The sequence below is a fragment of the Somniosus microcephalus genome, chromosome 7 (assembly GCF_052327205.1).
Source record: "Somniosus microcephalus isolate GS21.2 chromosome 7, FLI_Smic_1.0, whole genome shotgun sequence".
In the NCBI taxonomy this organism is placed as follows: domain Eukaryota; kingdom Metazoa; phylum Chordata; class Chondrichthyes; order Squaliformes; family Somniosidae; genus Somniosus; species Somniosus microcephalus.
The window spans coordinates 1968815-1990482 of NC_140993.1; the positions used below are offsets into that span (position 1 = coordinate 1968815).

Consider the following 21668-nt stretch of genomic DNA (forward strand, 5'->3'; position numbering starts at 1 on the left):
CGAGGCGGCAGTACAAAAGCAGGAGCGAGGCGAGGCCCGACCAGATCGGACCAGGAGAGCACTGAGGCGGCAGTACAAAAGCAGGAGCGAGGCGAGGCCCGACCAGATCGGACCAGGAGAGCACTGAGGCGGCAGTACAAAAGCAGGAGCGAGGCGAGGCACACTAACTCAGCAGCGGGGAGAGAGGTAAAAAGTAATCAGAGTGTGACGTCACCAGGGAGCAGGTAAGTGATTGGTTGGTGAGTAATTCTCTTTTTTAAACTTTAACTCTGTAGTTTATAGTTACTAAGGTCTTTTCTGGTGTAGCAGGGACTGTTGGTAAACCATACAAGTGCCTTAGAGCTATCTTTAATTGGTGATAGTGAATTAATTTAAATTAATTAAAGGGTAAGTCATGCCAGGAGCGCCCAGCCCCGTGTTATGCTCCTCTTGCTCTATGTGGGAATTCAGGGACACTGCCGGTGTCCCTGATGACCACATGTGCCAGAAATGCATCCAGCTGCAGCTACTAGCAGACCGCATTGCGGCACTGGAGCTGCGGATGGATGGGCTTTGGAGCATTCACGATGCTGAGAGGGTCGTGGATAACACGTTTAGTGAGTTGGTCACTCCGCAGGTAAGGGCTGCATAGGCAGAAGGGAAATGGGTGACCATCAGGCAGAGCAGTAGAAGCAGGCAGGTAGTGCAGGAGACCCCTGTGGCCGTTCCCCTCTCAAACAGGTATACCGATTTGGATACTGTTGAGGGGGATGACTTACCAGAGGAAGGCAGCAGCAGCCAACTTCCTGGCACCAGGGGTGCTTCTGCTGCTCAGGAAGGGAGGAAAAAGAGTGGGAGAGCAATAGTGGTAGGGGATTCTATCGTAAGGGGAACAGGTAGGCGTTTCTGTGGCCATAGACTTGACTCCAGGATGGTTTGTTGCCTCCCTGGTGCCAGGGTCAAGGATGTCACTGAACGGCTTCAGGGCATTCTGAAGGGGGAGGGTGAACAGTCAGAGGTCGTGGTTCACATTGGGACCAATGACATGGGTAGGAAGAGGGATGAGGTCCTGCAGCAAGAATTTAGGGAGCTAGGTAGCAGATTAAAGAGCAGGACCTCAAAGGTTGTAATCTCTGGATTACTCCCGGTGCCACGTGCTAGTGAGTATAGGACTAGGAGGATAGAGCAGATGAATGCGTGGCTAAAGAGTTGGTGCAGGAGGGAGGGCTTTAGTTTCCTGGATCACTGGGCCTGCTTCTGGGAAAGGTGGGACTTGTACAAGTCAGACGGTTTGCACCTGAATCAGAGCGGGACAAATATCCTTGCGGGGAGGTTTGCTAGCACTGTTCGGGGGGGTTTAAACTAAAATGGCAGGGGTTTGGGAACCTGAGCAGGGAGACAGAGGAAAGGGAAACAGGGATAAAAGCAAAAGATAGGAAGGAGAAAAACAAAAGTGGCAGTCAGAGAAATCAACGGTTTAAATCAAATGTGGCTGATGCGCTATCAGTTACTCATAAAAGACTGAGGCCTAGAAATTCACTAGCATTAGCGCCGCTTTTGAGGCGCTAGAGGGACTAGCGCCAGAGTTATGGCCAGTTGAAAAATTCCCTGGGGCCCTAAAGCGGCGTTGCACCGGTAGCGCTGCGTCGGCACCAATGACGTCATTGGTGTGCGCAGCGTCCCGGTTGCCATGCCGACGGGCCCCAGCGCCAAAGTTCAGTTGCGGCCGCCTCGCCCGTGGCAGCCGCAACTAAGACTCTGGCAACCGAGTCTTACACAAGTTAGCGCCGGCGCATTAAGGTCGCGCGGCGGCCGGCCGCTTTCCTGCCGGCCGCCTGCCCGCACCTCCCTCCCCGGACTCCTCCACCCCCCCCCCGCGGAACAGATGCATCTGGCCTGCAAGCCCGGCACTTGTCCGAGGTGCCGGGCTCATTTTTGAAAAAATCAAACGGCCAGCGATCGGGTGAAGGCAGCGCCTCTGAAACGGGAGGAGGAGGCCTGCACTTCCCCAGCCTGCCGCACCGCATCGGGTGCCGCAGTGCCGGATTAGCGCCGCAATTCGGCACTCAGCGCCCATTGGGAGGCACTCACGCCCGCCAGTAGCGCCGGCAGCCGTCTGGGCACTGCGCTACTGAATTTTTGGCGCGCGCAAGGGAATTAGCGCCGGCGCTAAATTTCCGGCGCTAAAGCCCTGGCGCGGCGTCAACTCAATTTCTAGGCCTGAGAGTTAAGAGAGTAACTAAAGGCTTTTATTAGCAAAGAACAGAGCATGCCTCTCGTGGTTGACTGGGTTCCAAGAAAGCAGGGGGCTGCAGGTCAATCATCTTTATACCTGGGCCTGTGTGGGTGGAGCCAGCCGAGACATGTTGAGGCATGCATAGGTACAACAGTGTGTAACAACAACAACAACAACAACAACAACAACAACAGTGGTTTACCACATTCACCCCTTGTTTAAAATTGAGTCCGGCGGGGTGAAGTGTACTAAAGATTCATCTAAGTAAGTCTATCAGGTGGCCTTGTATGCCGTCCTGATCGTCGTGGTGGCGGCGGTGATGGTGCAGCATCCAACGTTGAGTCTGGCGTCTCATTGAGTGGTTGGGTGGTCAATGACGGGTCCTGGGGCTGCGGCATGCCGTCTAGCGGGGTTGGGTTGTGGGTAGTGGTGGATGGCAATGGTAGTGTTTCAGGGGCACTGAAAGGTGCGCGATCTCGTGTGGGGGTTGTGTCCTCCCGCCCGTCCGGGTACGCTACGTAAGCATACTGGGGGTAGGCATGGGTAGTGGTGGATGGCGAGGGGGGTGTTTCGGGAGCACCCGAAGGTGCGAGGTCTCGTATGGAGACTGTGTCCTCCCGCCCATCTGGGTACACCACGTAAGCATACTGAGGGTTGGCATGGAGGAGGCTCACCCTCTCAACCAGGGGGTCCGTCTTATGGGACCTCACGTGCTTCCGCAGTAGGACGGGTCCTGGAGAAGTCAGCCATGTCGGTAACGAGGTCCCCGATGTGGACTTCCTGGGGAAGGAGAACATTCTCTCGTGAGGGGTAGCATTGGTGGCTGTACAGAGCAGTGACCGAATGGAATGGAGCGCCGCAGGGAGGACTTCCTGCCAGCGAGAGGTCAGAAGGCCCTTAGATTTCAAGTTTAAAAGGACTACCTTCCAGACCGTCGCATTCTCCCTTTCCACCTGGCCATTCCCCCGGGGGTTGTAGCTGGTGGTCCTGCTTGTAGCGATACCTCTCGAGAGCAGGTACTGCCGGAGTTCGTCGCTCATAAAGGATGAGCCCCTGTCGCTATGAATATAGCTAGGGAAACCGAACAAGGCGAAGAGGTCATTCAGACATTTAATGACCGTGGTACTGGTCATGTCTGAGCAAGGGATGGCAAACGGGAAACGGAAGCACTCATCAATTATGTTGAGGAAGTACACATTGCGGTCGGAGGAGGGGAGGGGCCCTTTAAAATCGACGCTCAGCCGTTCAAAGGGGCGCGTGGCTTTGATCAGGCTTGCTCTGTCTGGCCTATAAAAATGCGGTTTGCACTCGGCACAGATTTGGCAGTTCCTGGTCATGGTCCTGACCTCCTCGATGGAGTAGGGCAGGTTACGGGATTTGATGAAGTGAAAAAACCTGGTGACCCCCGGGTGGCAGAGGTCATTGTGGAGGGTCTTCAGTCTATCGACCTGCGCGTTGGCGCATGTACCACGTGATAGGGCATCTGGGGGCTCATTGAGTTTCCCGGGCCGGTACAAGATATCGTAATTGTAGGTGGAGAGTTCGATTCTCCACCTCAAGATCTTGTCGTTCTTGATTTTGCCCCTCTGCTTATTATTAAACATAAAAGCTACTGAACGCTGGTCAGTGAGCAGGGTAAATTGTTTTCCGGCCAGGTAATGCCTCCAATGTCGCACAGCTTCCACAATGGCCTGGGCCTCCTTTTCGACAGAGGAATGTCGAATCTCGGGGCCCTGGAGGGTCCTTGAGAAAAAGGCCACGGGTCTCCCCGCCTGGTTAAGGGTTGCAGCTAGGGCAAAGTTGGATGCGTCACTCTCCACTTGGAAAGGGATGGACTCATCCACTGCGTGCATTGTGGCCTTTGCAATATCTCCTTTTATGAGAGTGAAGGCTGCACAGGCCTCTGCTGTCAGGGGGAAGGAGGTGGACTTGATGAGGGGTCTGGCTTTGTCCGCATAGTTGGGCACCCGCTGAGCATAGTACGAGAAAAACCCTAGGCATCTCTTCAGTGCTTTTTGGCAGTGGGGGAGGGGGAGCTCCATAAGGGGGCGCATCCTGTCAGGGTCAGGGCCGATGACTCCGTTCTCCACTACACAGCCAAGAATGGCAAGGCGCTTGGTACGAAACATACATTTGTCCTTGTTGTATGTTAGGTTCAGCCGCTGGGCCGTACGGAGGAATTTCTCTAGATTAACATCATGGTCCTGCTGGTCGCGGACGCAGATGGTGACGTTGTCTAGATAGGGGAAAGTGGCCTGGAGCGCGTTCTGGTCGACCATCCGGTCCATCTCCCGTTGGAAGACTGAAACCCCGTTGGTGACGCCGAAGGGAACTCTGAGGAAGTGGTAGAGACGACCGTCAGCTTCAAAAGCTGTGTACTGGCGGTCCTCAGACCTGATGGGGAGCTGGTGGTATGCCGACTTCAGATCAATCGTCGAGAACACCCGGTATTGTGCTATCTGATTGACCATGTCAGATATGCGGGGGAGTGGGTATGCATCTAGCTGGGTGTAGCAATTGATCGTCTGGCTGTAGTCAATAACTAGGTGCTGTTTTTCGCCAGTCTTCACTACCACCACTTGTGCTCGCTATGGGCTGGTGCTACTTTTAATAATCCCTTCCTTCAGGAGTCTTGCTACCTCGGATTTAATGAAGCTCCTATCCCCGGCACTGTAACGCCTGCTTTTGGTAGCGATGGGCTTACAGTCGCGGGTGAGGTTAGCGAACAAGGAGGGGGTGTCTTTAAGGGTGGAGAGGCTGCAAATGGTGTGCGGCAGGTGATTTAAAAGATGCTGGCTGCAGACTGTGAGTGGGGGGAGGGGTCCGTCGTACGCTAACGTGACACTCTTAAGGTTGCACTGAAAATCCAACCCCAGTAGAACGGCAGCGCAAAGATGGGGCAGGACCAGGAGTTTAAAATTTTTGTATTCTGTGCCCCTTAATGAAAGGGTCACTACACAGTAGCCACCGACGTCCGCTGGCTGGGCTTTGGAAGCCAAAGAGATCCGATGTCGCATCGGCAGGACCGGGAGAGAGTAACTGCGCACCGTGTCGGGGTGGATAAAGCTTTCCATGCTCCCGCTGTCAAAAAGGCAGGTAGTGGCGTGGCCGTTTACCTTAATGTCCATCATGGACCTGGACAGTTGATGAGGGAGAGATTGGTCCAGCGTCACGGAGGCCAGCGTATGGTCGAGCGAGTCGATGTGGTCATCAGATGAGGCGGTGGTTGAGTCCAGGTCCCCCGTGGTTGAAGTTGGAGACGTCCGAGATGGCGGACAAAATGGCGGCGCCCATGGTCCCGATCCCCACGTGGCTGGGGGAGCCCAAGATGGCGGACAAGATGGCTGCCCCCACGGTTCGCATGCGGCGCTGCTGGCGTTAGCGGTTTTACCTTTGCAGGCGCTGACATAGTGTCCTTTCTTCCCGCAGCCGGAGCAGGTAGCGTTTCTCGCCGGGCAGTGTGTTCTGGGGTGTTTTGCCTGGCCACAAAAATAACATTTCTGTGCCTTGGACATCGCAGCAGCAGTTGAAGGTGGCGGTCCCATGACCCAAGGTTGTGGCGTCCACGTTGCGGATCGGTTAGGGGAGAAGGCGTCCATATTCCTGTGGGCCGCGTCGAGCGAGAGCGTGAGGGACACTGCCTTTCTCAGGTCCATTTCTCCCTTTTCCAACAGTCTCTGCCGGGAGTAGTCGGACCTTAGACCCGCAACGAAAGCATCTCGGATCAGTCCCTCCGTGTGTGCTGCGGCTGATGCTTCTTTGCAATCGCAGTCTCGGCCAATTATCCGTAGTGCCCGTAGGAAGGCCTCCACCGATTCCCCGGGCTGCTGTCTGTGGGATCGTAAGAGGTGCCGGGCATAGACCGTATTTACCGGGCGTGCGTATTGCCCTTTTAGCAGACCGATAGCCGCCGCGTAGGTCGTCGCGTCCTGGATTATTGTATAAACTTGGTGGCTCACCTTTGAGGCCAGGATTTCCAGCTTGTATTCGTCCAGGGTCACAGTTGAGGCTTGCAGGTAGGCCTCGAAGCAACGCAGCCAATGCGAGAATTTGGTAGCCGAACCCGCTTCTTGGGGGTCTAGGTCCAGGCATGTTGGTCTGAGGGCTCGCAGCAGCTCCTGTTGCTCACCGTTTGGTGCAGCAGCCTGCTGTTCAGCGTTTGGTGCAGCAGCCTGCTGTTCAGCAAATGTCGACATTTTGTTTTTGCTAATAAAATTGATGCGCTATCAATTACTCATAAAAGACTGAGAGTTAAGAGAGTAACTAAAGGCTTTTATTAGCAAAGATCAGAGCATGCCTCTCATGGTTGACTGGGTTCCAAGAAAGCAGGGGGCTGCAGGTCAATCACCTTTATACCTGGGCCTGTGTGGGTGGAGCCAGCCGAGACACGTTGAGGCATGCATAGGTACAACAGTGTGTAACAACAACAACAACAACAACAACAGTGGTTTACCACAGTGGCCACAGTAAATAATAATTCTAATAGGTCTAAGTGCGTAAAAAAACAAGCCTGAAGGCTTTGTGTCTTAATGCGAGGAGCATTTGTAATAAGGTGGACGAATTGGCTGCGCAAATAGAGGTAAATGAATATGATTTGGTTGGGATTACGCAAATGTGGCTCAGGGATGGCGAAGACTGGGAACTCAACATCCAGGGGTATTCGATATTCAGGAAAGAAAGGCAAAAAGGAAAGGGAGGTGGGGTAGCATTACTGGTTAAAGAAGGGATTAATACAATTCTAATGAAGGATATTAGCTCTGATAATGTGGAATCTGTATGGGTAGAATTGAGAAATACTAAGGGGAAAAAAACATTAGTGGGAGTGGTATATAGACCTCCCAAGAGTAAGGCGGAGGTTGGGGATGGCATTAAAAGGGAAATTAAAGAAGCGTGCAATAAGGGCACAGCAGTCATCATGGGTGACTTTAATCTACATATAGATTGGGCCAACCAAATTAGTAACAATACTGTGGAGGAGGAATTCCTGGAGTGTTTATGGGATGGTTTCCTGGACCAATATGTCGAGGAACCAACCAGAGATCAGGCCATCTTAGACTGGGTATTATGTAACGACAAAGGATTAATTAGCAATCTTGTTGTACGAGGCCCCTTGGGTCTGAGCGATCATAATATGATCGAATTCTTCATTAAGATGGAGAATGAATTAGTTGACTCAGAGACTAGGGTCCTCAATTTAAATAAAGGAAACTACGATGGTCTGAGGAGCGAGTTGGGTAGGATTGATTGGGGAATGGCACTCAAAGGGTTGACGGTGGATAGGCAATGGCAAACATTCAAAGACCGAATGGATGAGCTACAGAATTTGTTCATCCCAGTTTGGCATAAAAATAAAACAAAAAAGGTGACTCAACCGTGGCTAACAAGGGAAATTAGGGATAGCATAAGATCCAAGGAGACGACATATAAATTGGCCAGAAAAAGCAATAATCCTGAGGATTGGGAGCAGTTTAGGATTCAACAAAGGAGGACAAAGGGATTAATTAAACATAGAAACATAGAAACATAGAGATAGGAACAGGAGTAGGCCATTCGGCCCTTCGAGCCTGCTCCGCCATTCAATGAGATCATGGCTGATCTTTGTCTGAGATCATAGCTGATCTTACCAGTTCAGTACCCCGTCCCCGCCTTTTCTCCGTAACCCTTAATCCCCTTAGCCTTCAGAAATATATCCAATTCTCTCTTGAAAATATTTATTGAATTAGCCTTCACAGCCCTCTGTGGCAGGGAATTCCACAGGCTCACCACTCTTTGAGTGAAGAAATTCTTCCTCATCTCTGTTTTAAATGATTTGCCCGCTATTTTTAGACTGTGGCCCCTGGTTCTGTGCTCCCCTGCCATTGGAAACATTCTCTCTGAATTCAGCCTGTCCAGGCCTGCCATAATTTTATATGTTTCGATGAGATCCCCTCTCAATCTTCTAAACTCCAGTGAGTACAAGCCCAAACTATTCAATCTCTCCTCGTAGGTCATTCCCGCCATTCCAGGTATCAGCCTGGTGAATCGCCGCTGCACTCTTTCCATGGCAAGAACATCCTTCCGCAGATGGGGCGACCAAAACTGTACACAATACTCCAGATGCGGTCTCACCAGCACCTTGTACAGCTGTAGTAAGGTATCCCTATTCCTATACTCGAACCCCCTTGATATGAAGGCCAACATACCATTTGCCTTCTTAATCGCCTGTTGCACCTGCATGCTCTCCTTCAGTGACTGGTGCACAAGAACACCCAGGTCCCTCTGCACTTCCCCATCTCCCAATCTATTGCCATTTAGATAATAATCCACCCTCCTGTTTTTACCCCCAAAGTGGATAACCTCGCATTTATCCACATTATAGTGCATCTGCCACGTATCCGCCCATTCCCCCAACCTGTCCAAATCGCACTGTAGCCTCCTGACATCCTCATCAGAGCCCACCCCTCCTCCTAGTTTAGTGTCGTCAGCGAATTTGGAAATATTGCATCCAATTCCCTGATCCAGATCATTTATATATATTGTGAACAGCTGGGGTCCCAGGACAGATCCTTGCGGCACCCCGCTGGTCACTGCCTGCCACTCCGAAAACGAGCCGTTTATTCCAACTCTCTGTTTTCTATCCGCCAGCCAGTTCTCTATCCACGTTAATACTTTGCCCCCAATCCCATGAGCCTTAATTTTGCATGATAATCTTTTGTGTGGAACCTTATCGAAGGCTTTCTGGAAGTCAAGGTACACCACATCCACTGGCTCTCCCCCATCTATTTTACCAGTTACTTCCTCAAAAAATTCCAGCAGATTAGTCAAACACGATTTACCCTTTGTAAATCCATGTTGACTCTGTCCGATCCTTTCCCCATTTGTCAAGTGCTCCGCTATTTTATCCTTAATAATGGACTCTAGCATTTTGCCCACAACCGATGTAAGGCTTACTGGTCTATAATTCCCTGCTTTCTCTCTACCCCCCTTTTTAAATATTGGGGTAACATTAGCTACCCTCCAATCCACGGGTACTGTTCCCGAGTCAATGGAGTTCCGGAAGATGATCCTTAGAGCATCTGCTATCTCCAGGGCCACCTCCTTAAGTACCCTAGGATGTAGTTTATCAGGCCCCGGGGATTTGTCGGCCTTCAGTCCCCTCAACTTACCCAACACCATATCCCTAGAGATACTAATTTCTGTCAGCTCCTCCCTCTCATTAGTCCCTATGTTTGTCGATATTCCTGGGAGGTTATTTGTGTCCTCCTTTGTGAATACAGAACCAAAGTATGAGTTTAATTGGTCTGCCATTTCCTTATTCTCCATTATATATTCTCCCGAATCGGACTGCAAGGGACCGACTTGGGATTTTACCAGTCTTTTCCTCCTGATATACCGATAAAAGCTTTTGCAGTCTGTCTTTATGTTTGCTGCAAGTTTACTTTCGTATTCTATTTTCCCCTTCCTGATTAATCCCTTTGTCCTCTTTTGCTGTATCCTGTACTGCCCCCAATCTTCCGGTCTGGTGCTTTTTTTTGCCAGTTGATATGCCCTTTTTTTTGATTTTATGCTGTCCCTAATTTCCCTCGTTATCCACGGTTGAGTCACCTTTTTAGGTTTATTTTTATGCCAAACCGGTATAAACATGTTCTGGAATTCTTCCATTCTATCTTTGAATGCTTGCCATTGTCTATCCACTGTCAATCCCCCCAGAAACACCACCCAATCAATCTTACCCAATTCCCATCTCATACCCTCGTAATTCCCTTTATTTAAGTTCTGGACCTTAGTCTCTGATTCAATTTCCTCACTCTCCATCTCGACTGAGAGCTCGATCATATTATGATCGCTCTGACCCAAGGGGCCTCGTACAAGAAGATTGCTGATAAGTCCCTTCTCATTGCACAATACCCAGTCTAAAATGGCCTGATCGCGAGTCGGCTCCTCGACATATTGGTCCAGATAACCGTCCCGAAAACATTCCAGGAATTCCTCCTCCTCAGAATTTTTACTAATTTGGGTAGTCCAATCAATATGTAAATTAAAGTCACCCATGATGACAGCTGTGCTCTTATCGCACGCTTCTCTAATTTCCCTTTTTATGCCTTCCCTCACCTCCATATTACTATTTGGAGGCCTATATATCACACCCACTAACGTTTTCCTCCCCTTGCAATTTCTCATTTCTACCCATACAGATTCCGTTTCATCCGAGTTAATATCCTTCCTTTCCATTGCATTAATCCCCTCCTTTACCAGCAATGCTACCCCACCTCCCCTACCTTTTTGCCGATCCTTCCTAAATATTGTATATCCCTGGATGTTAAGTTCCCAGCCTTGCCCACCCTGCAGCCACGTTTCTGTAATCCCAATCAAATCATACTTGTTTACCTCTATTTCCACAACTAATTCATCCACCTTGTTCCTAATGCTTCTAGCATTAAGATACAAAGCCTTCAGGCTTGCTTTTTTCACACTCTCATTATGAATTAGTTTGGCCCTTTGTGTTTCTCTCCTTTGCTTATTGCTTCTCACCTTTCTACCATCTATTTCTGACTTCATATGACTTCCCTCTTTTCCACTACCTAGGTTCCCATCCCCCTGCCAAATTAGTTTAAATCCTCCCGAACCGCCCTAGAAAATATTACCCCAAGGACATCGGCTCCCTCACAGTTCAGGTGTAGACCGGGAGTCCCCTTGGTACAGGTCACTCCTCCCCAAGAACTGGTTCCAATGCCTCAAGAATTTAAATCCCTCTCCCTTGCACCACTGCTCAAGCCACGTATTTAGCTTATCTATCTTACTCTCTCTAAACTTATTTGCTCGTGGCACTGGTAGCAATCCAGAGATTACTACCTTTGAGGTCCTACTTTTCAATTTAGCTCCTAACTCCCTAAATTCAGCTTGTAGGACCTCCTCCCTCTTTTTACCTACATCGTTGGTACCTACATGTACCACGACAACTGGCTGATCCCCCTCCCCCTTCAGAATGCTCTGCACCTGCTCCGAGACATCCTTGACCCTTGCACCAGGGAGGCAACATACCATCTTGGAGTCTCGGTCTCGGCCACAGAAACTCCTATCTATCCCCCTTACAATTGAATCCCCTATCACTATAGCCCTATCCCTCTTTTTCCCGCCCTTCTGTGCAGCAGAGCCAGTCATGGTGCCCTGAACCTGGCTGCTGGTGCCTTCCCCTGATAAGTCATTTCCCCCAACAGTACCCAAAACGGTAAACCTGTTTTGGAGGGAGATGACCGCAGGTGACTCCTGCACTACCTTCCTGCCTTTACCCTGCCTTTTGGTCACCCATTTACTGTCTGAGCTAGCCTTTACCTGCGGTGTGACCAACTCACTGAATGTGCTATCCACAACATCCTCAGCATCGCGTATGCTCCAGAGTGAGTCCATTCGCAGCTCCAGCGCCGCCATGTGGTCTGCTAGGAGCTGCAGCTGGACACACTTCCTGCACACATAGTTGTCAGGGACAGTGTCCCTGATTTCCCACATGGCACAGGAGAAGCATGACACGGGTCCGAGCTGCCCTTCCATGACTTAACCCTTACAATACCCTTTTATTTACTACGATTTAGCTTAATTATTGAATTCTACTTAGAATAAGTTTGTGAAAGTACTCACCAACCAGTCACCTACCTGTTTTCTGGTGTTGTATTTTCACTGCCGCCTCCTGTCCTGGAACCTTTTCCACCTAGGTTAGGCTCCTGAAATAAAATAAATTGAACCTACCTTTTCAACTTCCCCTAACCCCTAAAAGGTTAGAGGAGGTGGAAGGGTGGGAGACACTACACTGTAGTGTTTCGGGTTTAGCAACAGCTCCACCTATATAAGAGTTACTGGCCTCCTGCTCTCCCGACTGCACCAGCTGTGAAAGAAAAAGCCCGCGAAAGGTGAGCTTTTAAACTCACCAGTTACTGGCCTCCTGCTCTCCCGACTGCCCCAGCAGTTACTGGCCTCCTGCTCTCCCGACTGCCCCAGCTGTGGTCTCGGGCCTCGCCTCTCTCCGGTTTTTATACCGGGCTCCGACTCACTGCTCCCGCTGGTCCCGACTCCGCCTCCACCCGCTGCCGATGCCGCACTGGGGCCTACCTGAGCCTCTGGGGCCTCTTGTAGTCGCTCTGCCGCTCAGCTCCGCCTTCACCCGCTGCCGATGCCGCACTGGGGCCTACCTGAGCCTCTGGGGCCTCTTGTAGTCGCTCTGCCACTCAGCTCCGCCTCCACCCGCTGCCGATGCCGCACTGGGGCCTACCTGAGCCTCTGGGGCCTCTTGTAGTCGCTCTGCCGCTCAGCTCCGCCTCCACCCGCTGCCGATGCCGCACTGGGCATTAAGAAAGGGAAAATAGAATATGAGAGTAAGCTTTCAGGGAACATAAAAACTGACTGTAAAAGCTTTTATAGATATGTGAAGAGAAAAAGATTGGTGAAGTCAAGCGTAGGTCCCTTACAGTCAGAATCAGGGGAATTTATAATGGGAAACAAAGAAATGGCAGACCAACTAAATTCATACTTTGGTTCTGTCTTCACAATGGAGGACACAAATAACCTCCCAGAGATGCCGGTGAACATAGGGCCTGATGAAAGGGTGGAACTGAAAGAAATCAGAATTTGTAGGGAAATGGTGTTAGGAAAATTGATGGGACTAAAGGCCAATAAATCCCCAGGGCCTGATAATCTACATCCCAGGGTACTTAAGGAAGTGGCCCTGGAAATAGTAGATGCATTGCTGGTCATCTTCCAGAACTCGATAGACTCTGGAACAGTACCCATGGATTGGAGGGTAGCTAATGTTACCCCACTATTCAAAAAAGGTGGTCGAGAAAAAGCGGGGAATTATAGACCGGTATGCCTGACATCGGTAGTGGGGAAAATGCTAGAATCTATTATAAAAGATGTAATAGCAGAGCACTTGGTAAGCAGTGACAGGATCGGACAAAGTCAACATGGATTTACAAAAGGTAAGTCATGCTTGACTAATCTACTGGAATTTTTTGAGGATGTAACTGGTAAAATAGATAAGGGAGAACCAGTGGATGTGGTGTATTTGGACTTTCAGAAGGCTTTCGATAAGGTCCCACATAAGAGATTAGCGTGCAAAATTAAGGCACATGGGATTGGGGGCAAGGTATTGACTTGGATAGAGAACTGGTTGGCGGACAGAAAGAAAAGAGTTGGAATAAACGGGTCATTTTCCGAGTGGCAGGCAGTGACTAGTGGGGTACCGCAAGGATCAGTCCTAGGACCCCAGCTGTTCACAATATATATTAATGATCTGGACGAGGGAATTGGATGTAATATCTCCAAATTTGCAGATGACACAAAGCTGGGTGGGAGGGTAAGCTGTGAGGAGGATGTCGTGAAACTCCAGTATGATTTGGACAGATTGGGTGATTGGGCTGAAACATGGCAAATTCACTATAATGTGGATAAATGTGAGGTTATCCACTTTGGTGGCAAAAACAGGAAGGCAGATTATTATTTGAATGGCAATAGATTGGGAGAAGGGGAAGTGCAAAGAGGCCTGGGTGTTCTTGTGCACCAGTCGCTGAAGGTAAGCATGCAGGTGCAGCAGGCGGTTAAGAAGGCAAATGGTATGTTGGCCTTCGTAGCAAGAGGGTTCGAGTACAGGAACAAGGATGTCTTGCTGCAGTTGTACAGGGCCTTGGTGAGACCGCACCTTGAGTACTGTGTGCAGTTTTGGTCGCCTTACCTGAGGAAGGACGTGCTTGCCATGGAAGGAGTGCAGCGAAGATTCACCAGGCTGATACCTGGGATGGCAGGAATGACGTATGAGGAGAGATTAGGTCGATTGGGCTTACACTCACTGGAGTTTAGAAGATTGAGAGGGGATCTCATCGAAACTTATAAAATTCTGTCAGGCCTGGACAGACTAGATGCAGGAAGGATGTTTCTGATGGCCGGGGAGTCCAGAACCAGGGGTCATAATCTAAGGATAAGGGGTAAGCCATTTAGGACTGAAATGAGGAGGAATTTCTTCACCCAGAGAGTGGTGAACCTGTGGAATTCTCTGCCACAGAGTGCGATGGAGGCCAGTTCATTAAATATATTCAAAAAAGAGTTGGATATATTTCTTAAGGCTAAAGGGATCAAGGGATATGGGGAGAAGGCAGGGACAGGGTACTGAATTTGGATGATCAGCCATGATCTCATTGAATGGCGGAGCAGGCTCGAGGGGCCGAATGGCCTACTGCTGCTCCTATCTTCTATGTTTCTATGTTTCTATGTTTCTATGTTTCTAACTGCCAATTCTGCGAAGCCATTTTGTTTCTTTATGTTACTACTCTAAGTTTAGCTGGCATTTATTGAATCTTTCCCACATTTCAGCATTGTTCTGTATGTAGCCTGGTGGCTGTGCCTTATCTTGTTCTTGTCGAGCTCCATTGTATACTGTCCTTGAGCTGGGCTGGCCTTATCGCCACCTGGTTTCTTCTCAGCTCTTGGTGATCTGCACATGACCCCCCACTCTTTCCTTTGTCTGAAGTGGTTTGTTTGCCCTGCATTTCAAACACTGAGAGGGTTCGCTTTAACCCTTTCAATCCCTCCTGTTGGTCCCGTACCAAATTTAAATTTTGGCTAGGGATGCCAGCTTCTCTTCGGCTTTTACCATCCCCGGGATTTCTCCTGTATTGATGGCTTCAACTTATTAGTTTACATTTGTCTCTCCCCTCTATCTCTCATTTTGTGTTGGGCATGGTGGTCTGTGCGAATTCCCCAAGAGCCTTACATATACATTTCTGCTTCCACCAGTTCTACATTCCATATTAGCTGTGCACCGTCTGGTTCAATATTGACCACAGCGACTGGCATTATTCGGGACACAGCTGCCTTGCAACACACATTCAAAATCATCATCATCACACAAAGCAATATTACAATTACAATAACAATTATTAGTCCATGCATCAGATACGACCCCCAAGTTCCTCCAAATAGCCATTCCCACCAGTCCTCCCCGGGGGTCTTTTGTAATTTCTTAACCTCCTTCCGTTTATGTTGTGCCAGGTTTGTTATGTTATCCGAGCTGCCAGGGATATACGTACAACATTCGGTTCCCAGCATTGTGCATGTCCCCCCCCCCCCACTCTCTAGTCAAGAGGTAATCGAGTGCCATCCTATTCTGAAGGGCTACTGTTCGTATGGCTACCATTTCGGCACTGTTTTCCAATAAAGCTTCCACTGTGTCATTTGCTATCGTTTTGAAAATCTCCGCCATTAACCGTACTTCTCGAATAACTCGAGCTGTCCCATAAGATGGGAACATTATGGCGGCAAATCTCTCCGCTTCAGTTATTGCGCATTTGTTTCAGTGTATGGGGTGGTCTGCTAGTGTGGCCACGTGATGCACATAAGGAACTGCGTATCCTAAATAACACAAACCCATCCAAAGCTGGGGCAGCCACGGATATGCTTTGTGACCACATATAAAATATGTGCCATTATATGCAATGTAATTCTTCCAAACATTGTTCATCTTGGTAATCTTTCCCTTGGGTTGACCGATTCCTGAAGTGTTAGTAACTACCAGGAACGGGGGGGGGGTGCGGGGGGGGGTGTGTGAGTGCGGTCGTACTTCGGTTGGTACCATCCTTGGAAGGTAGTGAAGCTATAGCCTGCACTCCTCCAATCCTCTGCCTCCAACTTCTGTCTAAATCCCCATTCTACCAGAGTTCCCTCTGTACTGTTTTGTCAGATAATCCATTCAGCCATGTCTGAGGCATTGAAAGGGATGGCTCTTAAGGGAATTCCCCCCTTCGCGTGGGTCGGAACATACCCAACAACTGGACTGATTAAAATGCTCAGCATAAACATGCAACATGTAAAGAAATGTATTCACGTGTAATTCCCTCTTTAGTCGCTTGAAGGCATCCGGGCACCGTAAGTCGATAGAACATGAAGTATTTCCACACGGAACAGTCCAAGTACCTCTGCCAGTCAAGTATGTTCTCGAATTCCGAGTAAGCCAAGCTGTTGTTCCGGTTTATCGCTCTAATATCCACTCCTTTCGGTTGGCATCATCATGGGCTGGGCATTGAACCAGGGACCCGGGTTCGAATCCGGCCTCGGGTGACTGTCTGTGTGGAGTTTGCACATTCGCCCCGTGTTTGCGTGGGTTTCCTCCGGGTGCTCCGGTTTCCTCCCACAGTCCAAAGATGTGCAGGTTAGGTTAATTGGCTATGATAAAAAATTGACCCTTAGTGTTAGGGGGATTAAATATGTGGGGTTACGGGGATAGGGTGGGATATGTGTTGGTGTAGGGGTTACGGGGATCGGATGGGACATGTGTCGGTGCAGGCTCGATGGGCCGAAATGGCCTCTATCTGCACTGAGGGGTTTCTGTGGTTTCTGTGGAAGGCATTCATATTCGAGCGGGGTGATGTCCATCACACATGCTGCAACTACACTAATACATATAAGCAATTTCATCTTATTACTCTATTTTAACAACGTCCCAAAGGCTATACCGCCAACCTAACTAATTGTTGCTTGTAGATTCTATCGTAACTATTCCATGGGGGAGCTGCATTGCTCGCCCTGTCATTAATTCATAAGGTGACAAGCCTGTAGTTCGATTTGGTATAGCTCTTAGTCTCATTAATACAGCGGGCAGTACATCTAACCTAAATTGATGTTTTCCACTCAGTGCTTTTGCTAGTGCATTTTTTTAAGGTCCGATTCATTCGTTCTACCATCCCTGAACTCTGGGGTGATAGGGGATGTGGAACTTCTGTTTTATTCCCATCCATGCACAAATATTCTTTACTACTGCTCCTGTGAAGTGGGTTCCTTGGTCGGAGTCAATTTGCGTTGGGACCCCCCATCGTGGTATTATTTCTTCTGCCATTATCTGTGCCACAGTGGTGGCAGTGCAATTTCGTGTGGGAAAAGCTTCCACCCACCGGGTAAACTGATCTATTATTACTAGGCAGTATTTCTTTCCCCTGGAGCTTGGCAATGGCCCTGTGAAGTCTATTTGTATCTTCTCCCATGGTCCTCTAGGTCTTGGCTGGTGGGCCATTCGTATTTTTACTGGTCTTCCTGGGTTATGCTGTGCACACGTTAGACATTTCTGACAGTACTTTGCTATGTCCCTCCCTACACCCGGCCACCACCATTCTTGTCCTAACAGATGGGTCATTGCCCCTCTGCCCACATGACCCATGCCATTGTGTAGTCCCAGGAGCGTTTGTCGAATACAACCAGGGGCTATTACCTTCCCATTCTTTTGCCCAACCCCTTTATCATCTATTCTCCCTCCTGCACAATACCATTCCTGTCTTTCTCCGGGTGAGGTGTCCTCTGTTGTGTATGTACCTTTAAGGGAATAACTGGCCTTAGACTGCAGTACCGGCAGTGACCACCGCTGTATAAAAGGCCCTAGCAGGCTTCTGTATTTTCAGTCTGACGCTGCCTCCTGTTCAGTAAAGTACCTGTTAAACTGTTCTCCCGAAGTCCGTGTATTATTGAGGCGCAGACTTTACAGAGGCGATGAGTAAGTTCGAACTCACCTGCAGTGTGGCATTATCTCACGGGGATCTCGCCTGAGAGGAGGGTCCTGGAAGGTTGTAGTCTGAGCAACGGGCGTCGACCGAGGGCAACCAACCAAAGAATTCATCGGTGTTCGGAGAATTGCGGGAGAGACTGTGGTTCCAACGAATCGTGCTGGTAGCAGGTAGCACGCTGACCCTTCCGGACTGCGGCGGGCTCAAGCTCGATCGAGCGGCTCTACAAAACGGGCCGCGCAGCATCGCTGGGAAAAGAAAACAAGAGAGAGAGGGTGGAGTGCACAGGGCACAGTCGGTGCTCAAGAACAGGACAGCGGAGAGAAACTAAACAGGGGGAAGGAAAGCGAAACGCGCCGAAGCTGCGGGTTGCCGCCATTACCCTGTAGAACGCTAGGAGCAGCGTGGCAGTAAGGGGAAGAAGCAAAAGCATGGGAGGTGCCATTTTATTCCATTGGGGAAGAAGCAAAAGCGCGGGAGGCGCCATTTTAAATCGCCCAAGATGCCGAAAACTGGCAGTATCACTGCTTTCGACAACGAGGTAGAAGACTGGACCACGTATGTGGAAAGAATTGAAGTGTACTGCAAGGCAAATGAGGTGGCCGATGGAAAGAGGGCATCGGTACTATTAAATCTGATGGGTGCGAGTACGTACGGCCTATTGCGGAATTTAATTACCCCAGCTAAACCAATGGAGAAAAGTTTTGAGGAGATTGTTCATATCTTACAGGAACATCTAAGCCCTACACCACTGCTGATAGCAGAAAGATTCAAGTTCCATAAAAGAAACCAGCACAAAGATGAGAGCAATGCTGACTATCTTACGGAACTACGCAAGTTATCGAAGCACTGCCAGTTCGGAGCAGGACTGGCAGACACCTTACGGGATAAGTTTGTCTGCGGGCTCCAGAGTGAAGGAACCCAGAAACGACTACTTTCAAAAAAGGACCTGACGCTAGAACAGGCTTTCAGCGTGGCAGTATCCTACGAAGCAGCAGCACGGGGAGCTGCGGAAATACAACAGAAACCACAAGAATACAGCGCTAACGAAATGGCGTATAGAGCCGAAAAGTGCTATCGCTGCGGCAGAACAACCCATGAGCAGAAGGACTGCTGGTTTAAAGACAAAATATGCAGGCAATGCGGAAAAATGGGACATATAGCAAGAGTCTGCAGGTCGGGAAAGAAGACCAACACGACAAGAACTACTAAGGAACAGTACAGGAAAGTAAAGAAACTGACAGATAGTAGTTCAGAAGATCAGGAGAGTGATAAGGACTCCGAGAGCAGGAGACTAAGTTGTTTAAAGTTACACAACGTGATCGCAAAGGAAGATCACCGAACCATTTGGGTCACAGTCATGATAGCAGGGTCCCCAGTAAAGATGGAATTGGATACAGGATCAGCCCTAACTGTCATGAATCGATGAGACTATGAGCGGCTAGTCTCACACATACCCTTAAAGGACACGTCCATCGTATTGAAGACATACACGGGGCAAAAGGTCTACCCCAGAGGAAAAATAAGGGTGCCAGTTGAATACAACGGAAAGGAAACACAGAAAGTATACATGTATATACTACGAGATGGAGGACCACCATTATTGGGACGTGAATGGATCCAAAAACTACAATTGGATTGGCATTCCATTCTGGCACTAACTGTGACTGACAAAAAAGATGATGACGTCGCACCTGGATGTCTGTCACAAATTCTATCTGACGCGGAAGTGTTCCAACAAGGACTTGGGACTCTAAAAGGAGTAAAGGCAACCATAAAGATTGAGGATAACGCAACCCCAACATTTTTCAAGGCCAGACCGGTGCCATACACGATCCGCCCAGCTGTGGAAGCTGAACTGGAGAGTCTGGAGCATTCGGGGGTGCTGTCTAAGGTGGACTGGAGCGAGTGGGCCACACCCATCGTTCCTGTAATGAAGAAAGCATTGAGCAGCACGCCTGGGGAGCCAAGGAAGGTTCGCATCTGTGGGGACTTCAAAGTGACGGTGAACCCAGTCCTGCACACAGTACAGTATCCGCCTCCGCAGATAGAAGATATTTTCGCCTCACTATCTGGAGGGAAACGTTTTACGAAGATTGACCTGGCTCAAGCGTATCTACAAATGGAGGTGGAAGAAGCATCTAGGAAATACCTCACAATAAACACTCACAAAGGCCTTTACCAGTACAATCGACTGGTATTCGGGGTAGCATCGGCCCCGGCTCTTTGGCAGAGGGCAATGGAACAAGTCCTGCAAGGGATCCCGGGGACCCAGTGTTATTTGGACGACATCCTGGTTAGGGGTGAAAATGACAATGAACACCTTGCCAACCTGGAACAGGTGCTCACGAGATTGCAGGAATATGGGCTACGAGCCAACCGTCCCAAATGCGAGTTCTTCAGGAGACAAATCTCGTATTGTGGCCACATGATTGATGAGGAAGGGTTGCATAAATCGCCAGACAAGATTGAGGCTGTAGTCAAGGCTCCAGCACCGGAAAATGTGCCGCAACTGAGGTCGTTCCTTGGGTTGGTGAACTACTACCATAAGTTCTTGCCGAATTTATCCACAATTCTGCACCCACTGAATGCCCTGCTTCAAACTGGTGTAACATGGAAATGGAGTGATGAGTGTAAGCGTGCCTTTCAGGAATGTAAATGCCTAATCACTTCAAAAGAAGTATTGGCCCATTACAACCCAACACTACCGATTCGGTTGGCATGTGATGCGTCACCTTACGGTATTGGAGCGGTGCTGTCACACAAATTCCGTGACGGTTCAGAGAGGCCAATAGCCTTTGCATCGCGCTCGCTAACCTCAACCGAGCGCAACTATGCCCAGATTGACAGGGAGGCCCTCAGCCTGGTGTGGGGGGTGAAGAAGTTCAATCACTATCTGCACGGGCAGAAATTCACCCTACTGACTGATCATCAACCCCTGGTCTCAATTTTTAACCCAAAGAAGGGCGTTCCGGTGATGACGGCGCAATGGCTGCAAAGATGGTCACTTTTTCTAGGGGCACATCAGTATGACATAGAGTACAAAGGTACGAAACAACATGGAAACGCTGATGGGCTGTCGCGCCTACCGTTGCCTATGGTGGAAGAAGCACCTGCAGTGGACCCTGTGGAGATATTCCATGCGACCATAGTCGAATGTTTGCCTGTTACAAATGCAAGTATTGAGAAGGAAACCCGAAATGACCCGACACTCTCTCGGGTCTATGATTTGACGGTGAAGGGATGGCCAGCATATGGCGACTCACTGTTGCCAGCATTCTCGCCAAGGAGGGAACAGCTGTCAGTGTGCCGGGGAACCTTGATGTGTGGATCCCGAGTGGTAATTCCACCTAAGTTGAGAGATAGAGTACTCAATGAGCTTCACGAGGGTCATCTGGGAGGGGTAAAAATGAAGAGCCTAGCCAGGGCGTTTGTGTGGTGGCCGGGAATCGATAAAGAAATTGAGGATATGACCAAGAGATGCACAGGATGCCAGAAGGTCCAAAACGCTCCACCACAGGCCCCGCTACATCCATGGGAGTGGCCCTCATCTCCATGGCAACGGGTACACATTGATTTCGCTGGTCCATTTATGGACTCAATGTTTCTAATCGCTGTGGACGCCCATTCGAAATGGCCAGAGGTCATTAAAATGTCCTCCACCACCACGGAGAAAACTATTGCAGTCCTAAGGACCATCTTCGCCAGGAATGGGTTGCCAGAACAGATTTGTTCCGACAATGGCCCACAGTTTGTGTCTGAGGATTTCCAGAGGTTCCTGAAGAATAATGGGGTGAAACATTACACATCTGCCCCATATCATCCAGCCACAAATGGATTGGCTGAGAGTTTTGTTCAGACCTTTAAAAAGGCCATAAAAGCAATGTATAATGACGACATACCACTGCAACACAAGGTGGATAACTTCTTGTTTGCTTACC

The 21668-nt window shown here is 49.5% G+C and overlaps 1 protein-coding gene across 1 annotated transcript in view; it reads left to right on the plus strand.

Moving 5' to 3' along the window:
- The window catches only part of LOC147114454 (uncharacterized), a 240950-nt gene that overhangs the window by 54278 nt on the left and 165004 nt on the right, over positions 1-21668 (plus strand). The window lies entirely within an intron of this gene.